We start from the raw sequence: 18781 nt of genomic DNA on the forward strand, positions 1-18781 counted from the left end.
AAATGGTAAACAAATAATAAGACAAAAAGTTACATTGGAAATAAATTTTAGGGGTTGCGTTTTCCACCCCTTACGACCATGGGGTAAACCAAATAAATTACTCGCTAAGTGTCTTTTTGGTAGTACAAAATGTCAGGTTAATTCCAATATTGTAAATTTTTCAGTGCTTGTGAAAAAAAGTGTAATGCAAATTTCATGTACCCCCTTTAAGGGGCTGTATCTTAACAAGGAAAGCTCCAATGAAGTTTCTTTACATGGAAGATCCTATCTTTTTTTCGATGAGGAATGACCTCTTTGAATGTTTTACACTAATTCAGTTACACCCTGTATGGTGTAAAAGATGATTTTAGGCCTGTTATTGATTAGTTACAACTCTCCAATCGTATCATTTGCTGTAAATGAAAAAGAACCCTGGCCACTAAGACCTTATTGATATTCAAGTTTAAGTACCACAATCAATCTGTATAGTACTCTAAACGAATAGTTCACTAACTATAACTTTATGAAGATCAAGGTGTGTTTTTGTTTGCCATTAGTAATTTCAGTGTTCAATAATATGTATCTTTCGATCGTGTAGGATTCAATTTCAAAATAAAGAAACCGTTTTATTCACAACTTATGACTAATGGAAACTATGATAGAAATATTAATGCTCTCCATTGATATTTGAAGTAGGTTATGTTAGGTTAGGTCCAAAGTGAGTGTGGATCTATTCGATCCTCCATTGCAACCCACGAGGGTTTATTGTGGCTCACACCTATTGACACTCGATCAAATAAACCCAGCTTCTTATCGAAGCCGATTAGTTTGTATGGTGAGTGGTCCCCCAGGTCAAATGATGAGAGTACTGCTCTGCCTAACACTAAAAACCTGATTCGGTTCCCAGCGGGGCAGGCACAAAGTATGTCCGACAGTCCAAGTCTCTGCATATGATGATTCAAATGACAGTGACCTGTGAGAAGGCCTTTTGGACATCGTAGTTCATCCCTACTGTAGTCCAACAACTGTTTGTTAACAAGCTTAGAAGGGTGATATAATGCCTTGGAATGAGCCAATCGTGAAAGATTCTGCCAGAAGTCCATGAATTTTCTTTCCATTCAGGTGTTCAATCTTTGTTTGGCAAAGCCTAAAGCGATGCCATTGATAGGTTCTGGCCCGATGAAGCATCTTGCTGCACACCCCTTTGCAAGGTAGTCAGTAGCCTCATTGCCTTCCAAGCCTGTATGGCCAGGAATCCAGATTAGAAACAATCTGTTGAGTCTTCCTATCGAGGGGAGTCGTTTTTGGCAATCTGCTACCAATTTAGACGTTGCTCGGTAGGAGTCAAGAGCTTCCAACGCCGCTTGACTGTTCTGACTGTTATTGACTTGTGAATGAGGTTGGATTCTTCGAATCTCTGAATTATCTTCATTTGTGTTTTAACATCACTGCTGGACATATCCTTAAAAATGGCTCAAAGTGCGCCTCTAATTACGCGACTGTTGGCTTCATCATTAACTGCTGCTACACGAGCCGAAAAAATAATTAAAATATGTTATGACCAAGGGTGAACTGGGCACTGTTGAGAAGGGATTGGAGAAAAATGATGTCCAGACAGGAGCAGACCGATCGGCGCAACGATGCATAGTTGCATCTCTATCGAAGCAATTTCCTGATGTCACCATTATAGAAGAGGAGGGACAACTGAGTGAATCTGATGAACCAAGTGACTGGATTCTGACAGAGAGTGATCAATCTGTTCTTTCCGCAAATTGTCCACCTTCTTTTGTCAATACTGTTCCTGAAGACATTGTTGTATGGATAGATCCCCTTGATGGAACTTCTGAATATGCAGAGGGACTTCTAGATCATGGAGGGATCATGGAGTATCTGTCAGTGGTAGGGCAGTGGGAGGATTGATCCATCAACCCTATTACAACTACAAAACGGTTCCTGATACTCCATGAAAGACTCTGTGGGGTCTGGTAGGCGCTGGCATCGGAGAATTTGATCTCATCGACCGGCCAAAGAATAATATCATCATCACTACTTCAAGATCGCACCGAGACGGAATGGTTTCGAATACCTTGAAGGTATGGGTAGATCCCCTTGATGGAACTTCTGAATATGCAGAGGGACTCCTAGATCATGGAGGGATCATGGAGTATCTGTCAGTGGTAGGGCAGTGGGAGGATTGATCCATCAACCCTATTACAACTACAAAACGGTTCCTGATACTCCATGAAAGACTCTGTGGGGTCTGGTAGGCGCTGGCATCGGAGAATTTGATCCCATCGAGCCGCCAGAGGATAATATCATCATCACTACTACAAGATCGCACCGAGACGGAATGGTTTCGAATACCTTGAAGGCTCTTAATCATAATGACGTTATTAGCGTCGATGGTGCAGGACACAAGGTTTTGGCTGTTCCGGAAGGCAGAGCTCATGCTTATGTTTACGCAAGTCGAGGGTGCAAGAAATAGGACACTTGTACACCTGGGGCTATTTTAGTAGCGTCTCGAGAAAAGTTGACAGATATTTACGGCAACAACTACATTCCTCGATAACCAAGGAATTTTTGCTACCGCCAGGACTGTTGTTCATGATGCTTTGGTGTCGAACCTTCCTCAGAAAATAAAGTATGCGTTTCCGTACTAATTTATAGGTGCAAAAGGCTATATTTGTGTGTGATTTTATATTGTACAGAAAAAAAAATAAACACATCAAATTTTTTTCAGGAATATTTCCATTATATATTTTTTATAAATATTTCAGTACTCAACAGTCATCATATGAGTCACAAAATATTATTATTGATGTTTCACGTCCCATGACGCTTCACATTTTTTTAAAGACAGTAACCGTTTAGCCATCACTCCAGTGCAAGTCATAAAAGTCGAAGCTATAACCGCTCCTATGCATACTCACCAGAATATTATCGCTCCAGGAAGTCGAAGGGTCCGTCCAGAAGAGTGCCCGCGAAATCTGCGAACAAAGAGAAATATGAATCTTTTGAGTCTCGAGGTGTATTTACATAAGCACGAAATAATCTTCAGTGGAAGTCTGGATCTTTATGGAGAACAATGGAAGTGGGATTGGGTTAGGGAAATAGTGAATATGAAAATCGGGCATTTGTCAGAGGGTTATTAAGGTCGTTGTTTATTGCGGAAATATTAAAGGGATTTTCGTTTGTGGGGTTATGTCGACTTTCAAGCCGTTTTCGTTCACTGTTTGTTTGTGAAACTCCGGTGGAAATTATTAGATTCGAAACGGATTGACTATTTCAGTTCACACTCCGTATACTGTTACAGGATCTACCGAAAAAAGACGTTCAAATGAATGAAGGTTGTTGTTGATCGTTCAAAAGCTATTGACATTTTCTGTATATTTGATCAAAAATTCCTCAATCTATGGCGTGGAAAAGATAAAGCAAAAATGCCATAACTTAGGTCTCAGTCAATAGCAAATACAATGAACTATGAGTCCAAAAACTTAATATCCCACAAATACTTCTTATTTGCCATATTCACTATATATTTTTCTTCACTAGGTCTTTCTATTCTCCAAAGCTGACAATAACATTGATACACGTGTATGAACAGTTTATGACCCAAAGTCCAAAAACAAAGTGCAACTTTGCATATTTTCGAAAAATTTGAGCCATTTGTAAAAGTTTATATTGAATGTAGTAATAGAGAATTTGAACACCACAAACTCCAAAACGGGAAATACCACAAAATGTGAGAAATCTGACAATAAGTACCCAGACAAAAACTTGTTGAGAAAATAATCGAAGAGCCCAAGCGACGAAGTATTGATATAGTATGTCTAATTGAAAAACCACACCGAAAATTTTGTTGATTTTTCGTATTCAAAAGTATTCCGACTCACAGAAATCTGAATTGAATGGGTCACTTTTCATTCATTGATTATTTGTGGTACAATCATTTGTCGTATTTAAAAACGGGAATCTGTTCAAAATCTGTTTAAAATATGTTTTTTCGTTAACCAGCTGTCGAACCCATACGAATGACAACCCTCAGAAGTCGAAACTTGTGCAAGCTAAGGATTAACGAAGTCTTACCTTTTAACGTGTGATTCCTAACACGGGTTGGACGATAGCTAGTGAAAATCGATCCCTCAGCCTGGGGCTTGAACCACCGACCAACACGACGGCCGATTTGAGTGAGTGAAAAAAGAATCCACGTCAAACCGCCTGGCTACCGACCGACCTTGAATTACACATTTCGAAACATTATTTCATCCTGGAAGCGAAAATTATGCATGTAAAACTCAGTTTTATACTTGATAATGGTGTTAAACTCGACACCGGCCGTATAAATAAAATTAAGTGGTGGTAATTAGACAAAAGTGTTTTATTTTATTCATTTCATTAAAGTGATCATGAATTACCGAAAAATGAACAAGTCATCAATTGCATACATGTAATCATTACTCATGGATAGGTTCTTTTGAGTTCAATGAAGAAGTGCAACAAAATAATCATCATCAATTGGATATTCATATATAGATATGATTGAATTGACTGGAAATCATCTCTATTATTACCTGGTTTCATTTGGATGTCCGCTTTTCGGACATCTTGTAATTGTTACATTTTCTCGATCACTGAAGGAATATAAAGAATGTGGCGGTTGTCAACTTTTTTGCTGGTGGTAGATACGATGTTCAATAATACTAAATATTTGTAAAATATAGTTTTTCGCCTTTAAAAGACTTGTTTTCAAAAATTCATAATGGCGAATATAAGAGACGATGAAAAAGACTACGATTGACTTTCCAAGAAAGAGTTGTTAGTTAGTTATCATTTATCATGCAATTGAACCCAAGTGTGTGTTTAATAAACCCTACAAAATACAAATAAAACAGAACACAGAGTCAGATTCTACAAATGCAATACGTGTATATATACAGACGGCTCAAAAACCAAAGAAAGCTCAGGATTTGAAGTTTACTTCAGATCACTAAGCCTGAGGATTAAGTGGGGGATGGGAAAAAATACCAACGTGGTTCAAACAGAAGTGGCTGGTATCACGATCGCCACAAAAGAAATAACCAGGAAAGGAGTTTCTGGCAAAAATATAACAATCTGCATTGATAGTAGATTAGCCCTATTAGCCCTGAACAGACAACGTGTTACCTCAGGGCTAGTACTAGAGTGCCACCAAGATTTAACCAAAGCCTCGGTAGATAATAACATTATCCTGAGGTGGGTTGAAGGGCACGACAAGGGTAAAGGTCGGCATTGCCGACTCTTCAGCCAAAGAAGCAGCTGGACTAAGAATTTAAGGACCCAGTATCACCTTCGGCCTGATGACTTCGACAATTGCGGAAGTAACCAAACGTCACACCCATGCTGAATCTCTGAAGGAATAGGATGGAATCAAAGGATGCAATTTTGCCAGGAACACCCTGGGCGACCCTGGAAAGCTGGCGCCGAAGAAATATCTGGCGATGACCAGGAAAAATCTATGCTCAACAGTAGGATATCTGAATGGCCACTGCCAACTAAGAAAATACCTCTATAATATGGGGCTAGTGGACACACCTCTATGCAGGATGTGTGAACTGGAAGATGAAATTGTCAGGCATGTCCTATGCGAGTGTTTGGAGTTACCGTTAATAAGGTAGTGTGTGTTCGGCGAGTTTTGGCCTACACCTGTCGATATAAAGCTACCTTCCTGGAAAAAACAGGATGGACGATGACCTAGGAGAGAAAATCCTGGGTAGGATGTACAATGGGTCACATGTAGCCTAAGTGCTGTGGGCTTACACTCACCCTCCCTACTCTACAGATATGGATACAGATAGTTATCATTCAGAGAGGATATTTTTCTACTTTCCTATAATTTATAGAAGAATATTTTCTTTTGATTGCTGCTACAGAAAGATCCTGATAAAAGTGAACTACAAGAACTGGAAAGCACTTATTCATTTGGAATCTCCAGGATTTTTCATTTATGAATCCTATATGCCATCTGAATGAAAAATGAATTCTGAATTATCAGAAATTTTCTAGTAGTTCACCTCAACTTGTGTCAATGGAAATTCAGCTGCTTGCATTGGAGATACAGTTCAAAAGTGATATTTTTTTGTGTTTTGAAAACGGAAAATAATTGATTCCCAAAACGTCAACCATTTAAAGAATGCTAACCATAAGCTGGACTATTCTATTGATTGAGCTTCCTTGTTGGAACGAAGAAACTTTCTAGTTGTGATTTGGAGAACATTGAATTCAAATAAGCCCACAGAAAGGACTGAAAGGATTAAAGTCATTACTATCAAGTGCTGACCATAAATTCTCATCACTTTGCCATAATCAACAAGTAGAAATCGCACATTGAATGCGATTTCATGAGAACACTCAGTTCTCATGAATTTCGACTTTTGAGGGTTGTCTTCCATATAAAGGATCATAAAACAGTTCTGAACTGGTAATGTTACTAGGTAAGGTACCTTATCTATTTCATTGTCATTGTTTATTGCATACGTAATGAACGAAATGAAATTATTTAATGATGCTTTCTGTAGAAATTAGAATGTTGATAGATAAAAATTTCAGAGCAGGTGAGCAGGTCAAGCGATCATATTCACTTGATAGACCTCAGATTATAGAATCTGGCTCACTACATAGCCACCTCAGGTGTCCCACAGGGGTCTGATTTTGGTCCGCTCTTTTCTATTATTTTCGCATTCGCTGATGACTTGAAAATATGTAACCCAATGAAATTCACAGCTGTACAGCTGTACTATCGAAATATGTATAAGCTTCAAGGAATTGTGACTGCAATGAATTTACTTGGATACTGTGCATAAAGCTGTCAGTTTTACTGATATAGTGAGTCTGAAGATATGATACCTATAATATCAGGAGCAAATTGGAGTATGCTTCAATTATTTGGCTAACTTCTTACCACAACCCTATTGCCAGCATAAGAGGCCAGCCTGAGTGGCCAGCTGAGTGTTTTTCAATTATTCCTGTAGAAGATATAAAATCAATGAACTTTCAGACACTTTTGATTATCAATCACTGGAACAAAGAAGTGATTACAAATATGTGATTGCTTGGCCTGAACAATCATTTACAATGGAATTGATACAGGAATATTAATTTTCATAGTCCAAGGCTAATTCTGTGGCAAAAAATTACATAACAGATAACTTCTCCTCGCAATAATTCACTACTCAATTCTCCAATCAGCCCAGTAATCAAGATTTTTAAGGACGATTGTACGTACTTTTGTATTATAAACGTTCATAATTGGAATTCTTTTCTAAGTATTCATAAGCAGAATCAGAATTAACCATGTCTACTTCACATTCATACATGAATTTCTCATTTCATTCCATTTCATTCGTTCCACTAGTAGAACAGGACCAAACGAGTTTTTATAAACATTATAATAACTGATTTCACTTTTCAGTCAAACTGGCTTTCTTCCTATTTTGTTTTTTGTATCGAATTAATATGTTTTTTGTTATTCGTTATGCATGATTGAAAATATTAGCATGTTTCCATTTGTTCATCATTTTCTGATATTGTTTCAAGTACCTGCTATAATTATTCAAACATCGACAAATTCTCCAAGAATATATTTTGAATGTTAGAATACAAGTGACATTCAAAAACTAGACAATGTTATTCAAATCACCCAGCACCAATTTTTATAACGACCGGTTACGTGCTTGTGAAACAAAAGGGCACTTTATCGTCATTCCAATACAGAATTCGTCGGATATTTCAAAGAAAGCTGCTATCATACTTGATGTCATTCCATATCAACGATCTCCATCGGATCGTTTCACTCTTCTGTGCCGGAGTAAACGTTTCACTATTTTTTTTTGTTAAACCATTTCCGGCCTTCTCTTGTAGACCCGCCATACTCCTATGAAAGGCTTTTGTTGAATTTCTATATGTTGATTTATCTCAACAGACGGCTAATGGACCGAAGTATATTGCTTTGTGCTTCACGATATTTCAGAGTTTGAACGGCCTCGTAAGTGCTTCTACCAATAGTAGAAATTTATATTCGTTTCCAATCTCCTGCCATATTCATTAAACTTGTATTCGTAGCTGAAACGGATTTTGAAATATACAGTGGACTATGTAGCGGTATTCGTTATACATCGATACGGTTGAAATTGCAGCAAGAAAAATGGTAATTTTTCTGAACATATTCCAGTAACTTTCAATTGATTCACTGACAAAACCTCAATATGTGTTTCCATATACAATATCTTTCTAAAGCGTATTTCTACTGACTAAATTCTACTCCTTTCAAAAACTACACCTCACGATTTGAACTCCACAAACTTTATTTGAAAAAATATAATCACAACATGTTTCGCTAGCACAGTAGCTTTTTCAAATGTATGAATACTTCAAATTATTCTTACATTAATATTCATATACTACAGGTAACCATTTATGATGCACTGTTTGGAACCTTTGGTGTAGTAATGAACTGGAGTTTTTCCCTACACCAAATCGTTATTTTCAACACTTCGATACGTGTTTCGATCACCAAGTGATCATCTTCAAAGAGGAAGATTAAAACTAGAAACTAATGCGATCTAACCCTATTTATGCTATATAGGTATCCCATACAGGTAAACCATCCAGGCGTACCACCCATACAGGTGTACCAACTCAAATTAATTCTACAATTCTGCCTTATCTATTATTTTACAATATATGTTTATATAAAACAATTTTCAGCTATATAAAAATTAATTTCACAATATTGCCTATCCAAATTTATTCTTGCAATGTGTCATGTAGTAATCAGTAAACTCAACAACAATATTTTAACAAACTATACAGGGCTTTTCATGATGAGCTTTAATTAGCCGTTTCTGACAAACTATTCAATGGATCAACTTGAAAATTTCACAGTATGCTTAAATCAATATGACCTACACGCCTAAAATATTTTAGACGAAGCGGCGTTATTGCTTCTACTATAAAGTAGCGGCTTCTTTGATTTTTCAAATAGAACACCCCGTATATAATATCATATTATGATTCATTATTACTTTGTCAAAAAATTAACATACTATTTCCCTTTACCTATCTATTACCGTTTAGAAGATATAAATTAATTTCGATATTTTTTTTACCAAACATGAACTTTAATAAATGCTGATAATCTTGAATTTTTTTGCACTAAAACGATCAAATTAGAAATGGAGTGGAGTGATACTATGAGGATCTTCACTACGCGTCATATTTCCATTTGCCTCATACAGGGTCTTCAAAAAATGCAGATACTTTGATCTGATGAAAAAATTAGTGGAACTCAATTTTTTCAAATGGAACACCCTATATATTTCAACATTTTTGAGCTCTACATCCAATTTTAGATTAACTTTGTTCAGATAATACTATTTCTATTTTGAACCGTTTTCGAGATAAACTGTTTCAAACGGAAACTGACATGGTTTTCTTGTTCGTTTTTTTGAATTCATCACTTATTTTGGATATTCAACATTTTTTTATACTAAGTGATATTTCTTTTTGATCCAGTTTTTCAACTGTCCCAGATCAGTCAATTCGAAATTGGTATGTACCTACCTTAGAAAAAGTTACAATTTGTATACATTGAGGTATTGGTCTCTAACGTACTACAGTACACATTACTATTTTTTAATAGTGTGCTTTGGAAAAATAAATAAACTAATTATTTAACGTCAGACTTTCGTTGGTGGTTTTGACTGATTGTGATAGCTACCAATTATAATAGAATAATGTCAAGATTAGGTTACAGTAATGAAGATTTCTTGAATTTATTAATAATTTATGGTGAGTGCAATAGAATTGCAAGTAGAACATGCCAAGTATTTCATGAAAGATATCCACAACTTCCGAAGCCGAATAATAATGTGATAAATCGACTACTAAAAAACTGTAGGTTGAATGGAACCTTCCGTCCAAAAATCATTCGTAAGAAGACTAAAGTGGATGATGATGACAATGGTATAACAGTTTTGGGATACTTTCATGCATTTCCAAATGCTTCTCTGCACGAGGCCGAAAGGGAGATAGGTATACCCTACGTGACAATTTGTCAAATTCTTAATTTTCAGTTCGTGTTTCAGCGTTAATGAAACTATTGTCTGAAGAGAAGTTTCATTCGATGGTTGAGGACTATTTTAATAATTATCTTTTCATGGTATTATCTGTGACTGATTGAGAAACATCAAACGAAATCTGTTTTACAAAAATGAGTGATGAACAAGGAAACCATGTCAATTTCCGTTTGAAACAGTTTATCTCGAAAACGGTTCAAAATAGAAATAGTATTATCTGAACAAAGTTAATCTAAAATTGGATGTAGAGCTCAAAAATGTTGAAATATACAGGGTGTTCCATTTGAAAAAATTGAGTTCCACTCATTTCTTCATCAGATCAAAATATCTGCATTTTTTGAAGACCCTGTATGAGGCAAATGAAAATATGACTTGGAGTGAAGATCCTCATAGTATCACTCCACTCCATTTCAAATTTAATCGTTTTAGTGCAAGAGAGTTCAAGATTATCAGCATTTATAAAAGTTCATGTTTGGTAAAAAAAATATCGAAATTAATTTATATCTTCTAAACGGTAATAGATAGGTATGAAGAAATAGTATATGAATTTGTTGACAAAGTGATAATGAATCATAATATGACGCCACTTCGTCTAAAATATTTTAGGCGTGTAGGTCATATTGACTTATGCATACTGTGGAATTTTCAGGTTGATCCGTTGAATAGATTGCCAGAAACGGCTAATTAACGCTCATCATGAAAAGCCCTGTATAGTATGCTATTCGGTATAGGTCCGTCATCGTTATTCATAATAGTATTGTGTTTACGTATTTCTACACTCTGGAGTCTAGGGAATTGTTTTGTTGCAAAATATGATGGGCGACTGCTGATTTTTCAGGTCTTCCATATTTCAAATATGCTATGTGTTCCTTATATCTTACTTTAATAGATCTTTTTGTCTGTCCATAATATTTTGCATCACAGTCCTTACATTCAATTTCAACTGATCAACTTATTTCATGTACTATTTACAACTCTAATCATACATATATTCAATTTAGATTATAGTAAGCTATGTAAATAATTTTTTGAGATGATGCTCACTTTTTGTGTTGTGAAAATTTTTGTATTTGTCGACCTGTGGTACATAGAACACTATTTGTCAAATTTAATTATGTACTGACTTTAGATTATAGAAAGCTTTGTCAATGAAAATATCTTTTCTTGGACAATAAAGTATATTCATTAATTGAGATAACTCATGCAACTCCACTTTGCGATCATTCAAAACGATTTAGTATTTTTTCAATCAATCAAAACACGACATTGTTTTTGATCCTCTGTTTTGAAAATGCCAAAAGTAGTGACTCTTAGCTCTTATCACTGACAACTGACAAACTTATGACAAACTTATGGGTAGAATATCATGAAATTTAAACAGCTTTCTTTTGACGGTTAGTAATAACAGAAAAAGCGGTGAGTGTAATAAGACTAGTCCGTGTACTATATGTTGGATCATTCAACATTCTACCTACGTAATGCCTAATTGATCATGAATTTTTTCAAAGGTTGGTGTCTGCAAATATATCAAAGGCTGAACCATATCATTGAATCCGTTTCAATAAAAAAATCGAATTTGCAAACTCAATTGAATAAAAATTGATATGACGTCATGTTCACGAGAACAGACAAAAGTCCAACTGTTACTACTACAGACAAAAAAGAATACGTTAGAAAACCTTTAGATTTCCTCAATTAAGGAACCAGCGCTATTCTGAAAGAATATTCTTCAACTCTGAAGGTACCAGGAAATGGCGAGAAAAAGTCATTACAGCGAGTTATGAATGGAAGTGATGAACCTACAACCACCTAAACACAATTCCCCCATTGAATTAAATGGAACCAACTTTCTAATTAGACCTGTGGTGGCATTTCCCAACTAGCAACTTTATATTTTATAATGGTTGTGAAAACGTTTCGGAGAAACAAATTATAAAACTGTATTTCTCTCAGAAATGTTCTCAATGTGTTTATAAAACAGCTATAAATAGGAAATTGGCACCGTTTTATAAAATATCATAGTCTTTATTCATATTTTGTAAGGCCTTTCACAAACACTACAAAACAGTTTTATAAACATTTCGGCAGTTACTATAAAATTTTCTTACACTATTCGTAAAGAATCTTATAGAATAATTGAAAAACAATTTTAAAACAGTTTTTTAGTAATTCCAAGTGAGCTTTACAAAATATAATGCAGATTAAAACGATAACGATAAAATAAAAAGTGTTCAAAATGTTTTCTTAAATGCGCAAGAAGTAATTTTGTATTGGACACTAGGAAAATATAATAGATATGTCACCAACTGAAAACTAACAAAAAGAAAGGTGGGGGCCATTTCATTAATTCCACTTATGTTCTTCTAAAACTGTCAAAGACATTGTTTGTGCTTCAGAGATTGATATTTTAACTCCGAATGAAATTTCACTGACAAATATATAGCCTATTATTAGTAAAATTTAAGCGCGCCACTCTTTTAATAAAATTTTTGGAAAAAATTATTAATTATACAAAAATTCACTGTGTCGACTTATCATTTTCTAGTCGCAAATTAACTCTGTTTGTTCTAAATAATATAATCTTATAATATCTATGTACTTTTCATTTATAAATATATGTGCAGTATTTCATATTTTCAACTCATCTAATGACATCATTTTAAAATGGCGTCGTTGTATTGAATAATTTGTTATCAATAGCAGGAGTTTTAACGTATTTTAGCTTATATGTTACCCCTATAAAACTGTTAAGAAACACTTAGTTCTAGGAGTGATGGTATTACGGCAGAGTCGGACTACTTTTAAAGCTGTAGATTTCTATAAAAATGAAGATAGGATTTCTCACGAATTGTTTGTATAAATATTATCTGTCGGGATGTTATGGCTGAGAAGCTTCTTTCATCGATTATGAAGGCTAAATTTCAAAGGAGTTTTGAGCTAGTGATTTGAGTGTATATGAACCTGGTGCTCCTGTTGATACTATTAGTTATCGAATTTTATTTACAATTTTGAACTTCATCGGGTTCTCTGAACCTGCTATAAATTTAATTGAAAGTTATGTTGAAGATCGTTCACAGTTTGTAGAAACTTCGAAGGGAAAATCAAGCAGTGAATTTATTAAATTTGGAGTGCCTCAGGGATGTATACTTGGACCCTTATTATTTTGCATATACACTTGTGATCTAGTTTCTGTTTTAAGACATTGTAATTCACATATGTATGCGGATGATACTCAACTATATCTATCATTTAACCCTAATGACGTTGCTACTGCTAATCAAGAATTGAATGAAGATTCAGCTCGTCATATTTCAGCATCTGAAGCTCATAACCTCAAAATTAATTCAAACAAAACTAATCTGCTTGTTTTTGGTACTAATCGTAGCTTGGTGGAGAGACATATTAATATTGTTATTGGTGATACAGTAATATGCCCCACGAACGTGTCAAAAAATTTAGGTATCGAAATGGACGTGAATTTAAGGTTTACAAAACATGTCACAAAATGTGTTCAAAGAAGTAACATGAGTTTGAAAATGCTTTATCCTCATCGTCATTTATTATCAATAAGTTTGAAAATAAAATTAACAAATGCTCTTGTGTTGAGTCATTTTGCATATTGTGATGTTGTGTATTGTTCATGCCTGGATAAAAAAGATATTTTAAGAATTGAGTAAGTTCAAAAATCATGCCTTATGTATATATATGGTATTATTGCGTAATCTACGTTAAATCAAATTGCTCCAAGTTTCAGAACAGAGATGATACATGTCTTCTTTCGGGCTTCACCCTGAGAAAAAACTATAACATTTCAATTCCTTGTCATAAGTTAGCCAAGGTCACTAATGGACCTCATACCATGTCAACAAAACTGTACAACAAGCTCCCAATATCCATTAAAAAAATAACTAGTGTAAAGCTCTTTAAACAAAAAGTTCGGAAACTATTATGTGAAAAGGTATTTTATTCGCTTGATGAATTTTTTCAGTCTGATTTGGAATTTTAAATTTTAATTTTTGTATCCCTTTTATGGTCTAAATGTTATATAGTATATCTTATAATTATGTTGTTTTATGATTGTGACCTCATTGTAATTGTACTGAGTAATGTGACTTTTTCCATGCCTTCCCTAGATCTACGGAAATGAAGATTTTTTGATTTTGATTAGAAAATATGACAGAATTTCATATAAACTTAAGGAAACCAATTGGTTGACTATGGAAAATACACGTGTTTTACACTCGGCTACCCTCTTTCATAAAATATTGATTAACAAAGTTCCATCATATTTGTATAACAAAATAAGATTTCGTAGCGATGTACACACTCTAAATTTGAGGTTTAAAGGGTTACTTTCTCCGCCGCCCCATCGAACCACTCTATATCGACGATCCTTCAGTTATAATATATATAGTTTGTACGATAATATTCCACAAAAATATAAAGTTAGTAAAGTTTCTTAATTTAAGTGCTGTTACAAAAAATATCTCATCGCTGCTCAATCATAAAGCCATTGATTTCATAGATTTTATACATCTGAAAAATTTTCAGTAATAAATTTGACATGTTTTCTCTCTCTCTCTCTTCCTTCTCTCTCCTTCTTCTTTTTTTTTTCTCTCTTTTTCATTCATAGTTTTTTCTCTCGTTTAGTTTTCTTTTCTTCAAGGCTAGAACTAAGATCAACAGTATCCTTCCGGTACATGTTGTTTCTAGCCTTATTCGTAGTTTTTTTTAATAATTTTTATAGATTGTATATTTATTGTATTTATATGGAACTACAAATAAATATTATTATTATCCCCGTAGTGTGCGCTGGTCAGGCCCTATCCCCCGAAGCCCCGATACATTCGGGAGGGCGCGCCAGCATAATCAACCAATGACCACTCCCCACACCGTGGGGTAAGTGATCATTGGGTCCGAGAATCATGTGCCCTTAGCAAACGCAGTGAGCCAAGAATGACAGCCTTCTGCATCTGTGCGGCCAAGATTTCTGCCCCAGTGCGGTAAGCCGGCATGATTCCGAGATTCGAGAGTAGAGAAGACATCATTCCACCAAGGACTCCAATAATCAGAAAGACCATCTTGACAGAGTGATCTGGATAGAGTCTGCGGAGTTCGAAGAGAAAATCTCGATATTTTATCAGTTTTTCCTCCTCTTTTCTGACGATATTCGTCTCGCCAGGAGCTGAAAACTCCACGACAAATATCGTTTTGGTCTGGTGGTCGAGAAGGACTACATCAGGCTTATTAGCTTGTATGAGCCTGAGGGTGGGGAACGAATAGTTTCAATAAATTCGGCACTTCTCGTTCCCCACAACGGATTCAATATCTCCCGGAGCGTAGGGCAACACCGGTGTCTCGTCAATACCGTAAGAGTGCCGTAGATGGTACGTAGCACTCTTATTATTATCATTATTATTATTTAAATTGACGGATTTCAATCGTCAATAACCTTTTCCTGTTTTTAGCAAAAACAAAATTGAAGCATTAGGTTATGTGGGTCTTCGTCTAAAAAGAACAACTTTTCTTATTTTTTTTCCAATGACTAATATTACACGACGTTATTAGGTATATAGTTATTGGGACGCTAGTCACAAAATTGTGTTTGAAAGCATCCCAATAAAATAATTACATTGAAGATACAGGAAGCAGTTATAAAATAATCTTGAAATAGTTTTATAAAGAGCATAAAAATCTCACAGAAAAGTGCTATAAAACTGCTACAAAACAATTTACGCTCATAGGAAAATATGTTTTATAAGTTAGTTGTAATAACGTTTTTGTGATAATTTTGTGACTATTTCATAACGGATATTGAATTTTATTCCTATGACAAATTTATAAAACACTTTTTTTACTTACAACTGTATGATGTCCACGGCTCGTCTAATATAATCAATTAGCATTTTGGAAGTAATTATAAAATACCAACAAAATAAAACTGTTTCAGCACCATGAAATTATAAAACAATTTTGCTGGTTGGGTTGTAACGGCTTCATGTGTAAGAATTTGAGAAATGCTCATATGAATAATTAAAATTCACAATGATTTCAAACCGCGATTAGGTATGAATAATACATATCATTATCGTTGTTTTAATTAAATGTTTAAAAAACGAAAAAAAAAAAATTAGTGAATAACATTAAAGATATTACTCTTCCTGATAATGCTCAATGAATATCGTTTGCTGCGTCTTCTTTGTAAAGAGTTTTTTTGACTTGCTTATCCTGTCACAGTCCTCATAGTTGATTTAGTACTTTGTTTTCTCAAGTAATCACAGTAGTACTACTTCAACTTTGGATGCTACTATGTAATGAAACGCTTATTGGAAAAAAAACTCTATGTTGTGAAAATTTTAAATTATTATTATGAATGAAATTGAAGTTGATTATCCCATGTGTATGTTCTAATTGTTAATTGAAACTCAGTTTAGAGCATTAGCATTTGACCAAACACCATTTTGATTTCTCCAAAAAATCTCTTAGGCCTGATGCTATGTAGTGACTCCACCTCTGACCAATTTTCATTTCGCCGGAGAAATATATATCCGATATTCGCCTCAACTCACGATATGGAGTTGCCTTTTGGCATATTGTTTTTCGATGCATGTGCTTCTTTGAAAAGTCGTCTAGGGACACTAGACGTTTCCGTTCGGATGATCTAGAACGAGTAAAATAAACTACATTATTCAGATCGTTCAGTTGAAAGTGAATTTGCTTCAAGATTGTGAGGATCGTTTGGGATTATGGAAACGAAACCAAAAATGAAGAAGGAATTTTTAATAATGATACGTCTTTATCCACCATAAAAAGTACAATTGAAACAGACAAAAAGAAGAGAAAAAAAAACTTTCGGTATAAAACTGATTTGTTTCATGTGGTGAAACTATTAATTGTTGATTATGTTCTGAGCTTCTTCAGTAAATAATCAGGTTGACAATATATCAAAATGTTATGTGTGCTGGTGAGTGGATGCAGTGTTTTAAGTTTCTCAACTTTTGATCTTTCTGATTTCTGCATGGCTCAGGATATATGGTCATATTTCTGGATACCAAACGAGAAACATAGACAGCTATTCTGAATACGTTGTAGTTGAAGAGCATTCGATTGTCTTAAGCAGGTACTGTCGGAATGAGTTTTGACATGATCAGTGACTCGCGTAGTCTAAGTTTTAAGCTTGTGTTGGGTGGAAACAGCTGCTTGAGAACGTTATAAGAAGTTTGGTTCAGTGTGAAACGAAAAAAATTCAAACTCATCATTACAGCGTTTTTTAACGCTTCAGAAAGCGTTAGACAATTAGGACTATGCAATTTCTTTCATATTATTACTATGGGGAATTTTAAATTTCCATATTTGTTTTTTATTTGTTTCTTATTATACTATTCATTGTTAATAAACATCTATGTAATTACTAATAAAAAATACACACTGAAAGAATTGACTTCTTGGTAATATTTGAACAATTTGAAATAATCATACTCGAACAACAAATTTGAAACGTCGGCGTCGTCTGTTTTGGTCAATTGACCGAGTTTTCCAGAACTAACAACCATAATTCGACATAAAGAATTGAACATAAAGAACCGGAAAACGAAGGAAATGAGGCCTTCACCAGTTGTATATTAACAGCAATAATAACAAAACCATAAATTCATACATCTACGACGCGTTTCGATATTTTGGCGGAAGTCGGCTGTATTTATTGCTGAGTTATAATGCCAGACTGGTTGTTTCAACAAGATTTCAAAACAATATCCTACTGTTTGAAAAACACTGTTTGTGGGAGAGTCGAAGTTTTTTACTGGAAAATAAACAAAGTTTAATCAATACAGAATCCGCCACTTCAGCGGATTCTCTATCGATTTACTTCTGTTAATTTTCGTCATTATGGAAGGTTGAACACCCAAATAACAAGTTAGAAACGGTAACTAACTGCTTCCAACAGTAATAAAGTTTTCTTCAGCCCAATTTTGGACTTTCCGAAGTTTTTCCGGTGTGTGTCAGTGTAATTGTCAGTGTCGGATATATCAATGAATGAAAAGTCTTGAATTGTTAACGAATGAATCTAATAAAGTTCCGCTTGCACAGGTGTATGAAATGTTCATGAAAACTTATTTCAATATTTCAAAAGCAAAAATCCCTCTTCAACATCTGAATCCGAAGAAAATATAAGTGAAGAGTGGTTTTTCTAAACCTACCACGGTTTCTTTATTTTTTTTGATTGAAGTACAAATGGCGTCAATTACAGGGTTAAGTGGGTATGATTTCTAACATTTACTCAAAACATTCTTCAAACCCATCGCCGATCATGTCATCAAAGTAATCGCCAAAATGCTCTGACTCAAAAATCAATAAACCGTCCCCAACCAAACCATCAACACTTTCAATGTGGGTAATGATCAGTCGCTTTCCTTTTCCGGAAGGCGGTCTTCATCCGGTGGACTAGCCTTCTGAAAATGCTTGACGAAGTTTTTGTCTTGCCAAAACTTTCCAATGGTATATCCTTCGTGAATCCAAGTTTCGTCCAGAACCATTTTCTGTTTTGTATTCTCTAGCTGAAGTTCAATTTTCTTACCATGTCCCGCCATTTCTTGCTGCCTATCATAGGAGACTCACTCTGGTCTTCTTTCAAGGCTCCCATTATTTTCTTATGATGCACTGTTTGGAACCTTTGGTGTAGTAATGAATAT

The 18781-nt window shown here is 34.8% G+C and overlaps 1 long non-coding RNA gene and 1 pseudogene across 1 annotated transcript in view; one reads left to right on the plus strand and one right to left on the minus strand.

Moving 5' to 3' along the window:
* The first annotated feature begins 1448 nt into the window (after positions 1-1448).
* Positions 1449-2639, plus strand: LOC111504849 (3'(2'),5'-bisphosphate nucleotidase 1 pseudogene; annotated as a pseudogene).
* A 189-nt stretch (positions 2640-2828) lies between these two features.
* LOC141480712 (uncharacterized) overlaps positions 2829-18781 on the minus strand; it is a 390701-nt gene continuing 374748 nt past the window's right edge. The window contains exon 4 of the long non-coding RNA XR_012464514.1: positions 2829-2966. This is a non-coding gene — a long non-coding RNA (uncharacterized lncRNA). The remainder of the gene's footprint in view (positions 2967-18781) is intronic.

The sequence above is a fragment of the Leptinotarsa decemlineata genome, unplaced genomic scaffold (genome assembly GCF_025532065.1).
Source record: "Leptinotarsa decemlineata unplaced genomic scaffold, Ldec_3_MD MMD2_tig00000008_RagTag_RagTag, whole genome shotgun sequence".
NCBI lineage: Eukaryota > Metazoa > Arthropoda > Insecta > Coleoptera > Chrysomelidae > Leptinotarsa > Leptinotarsa decemlineata.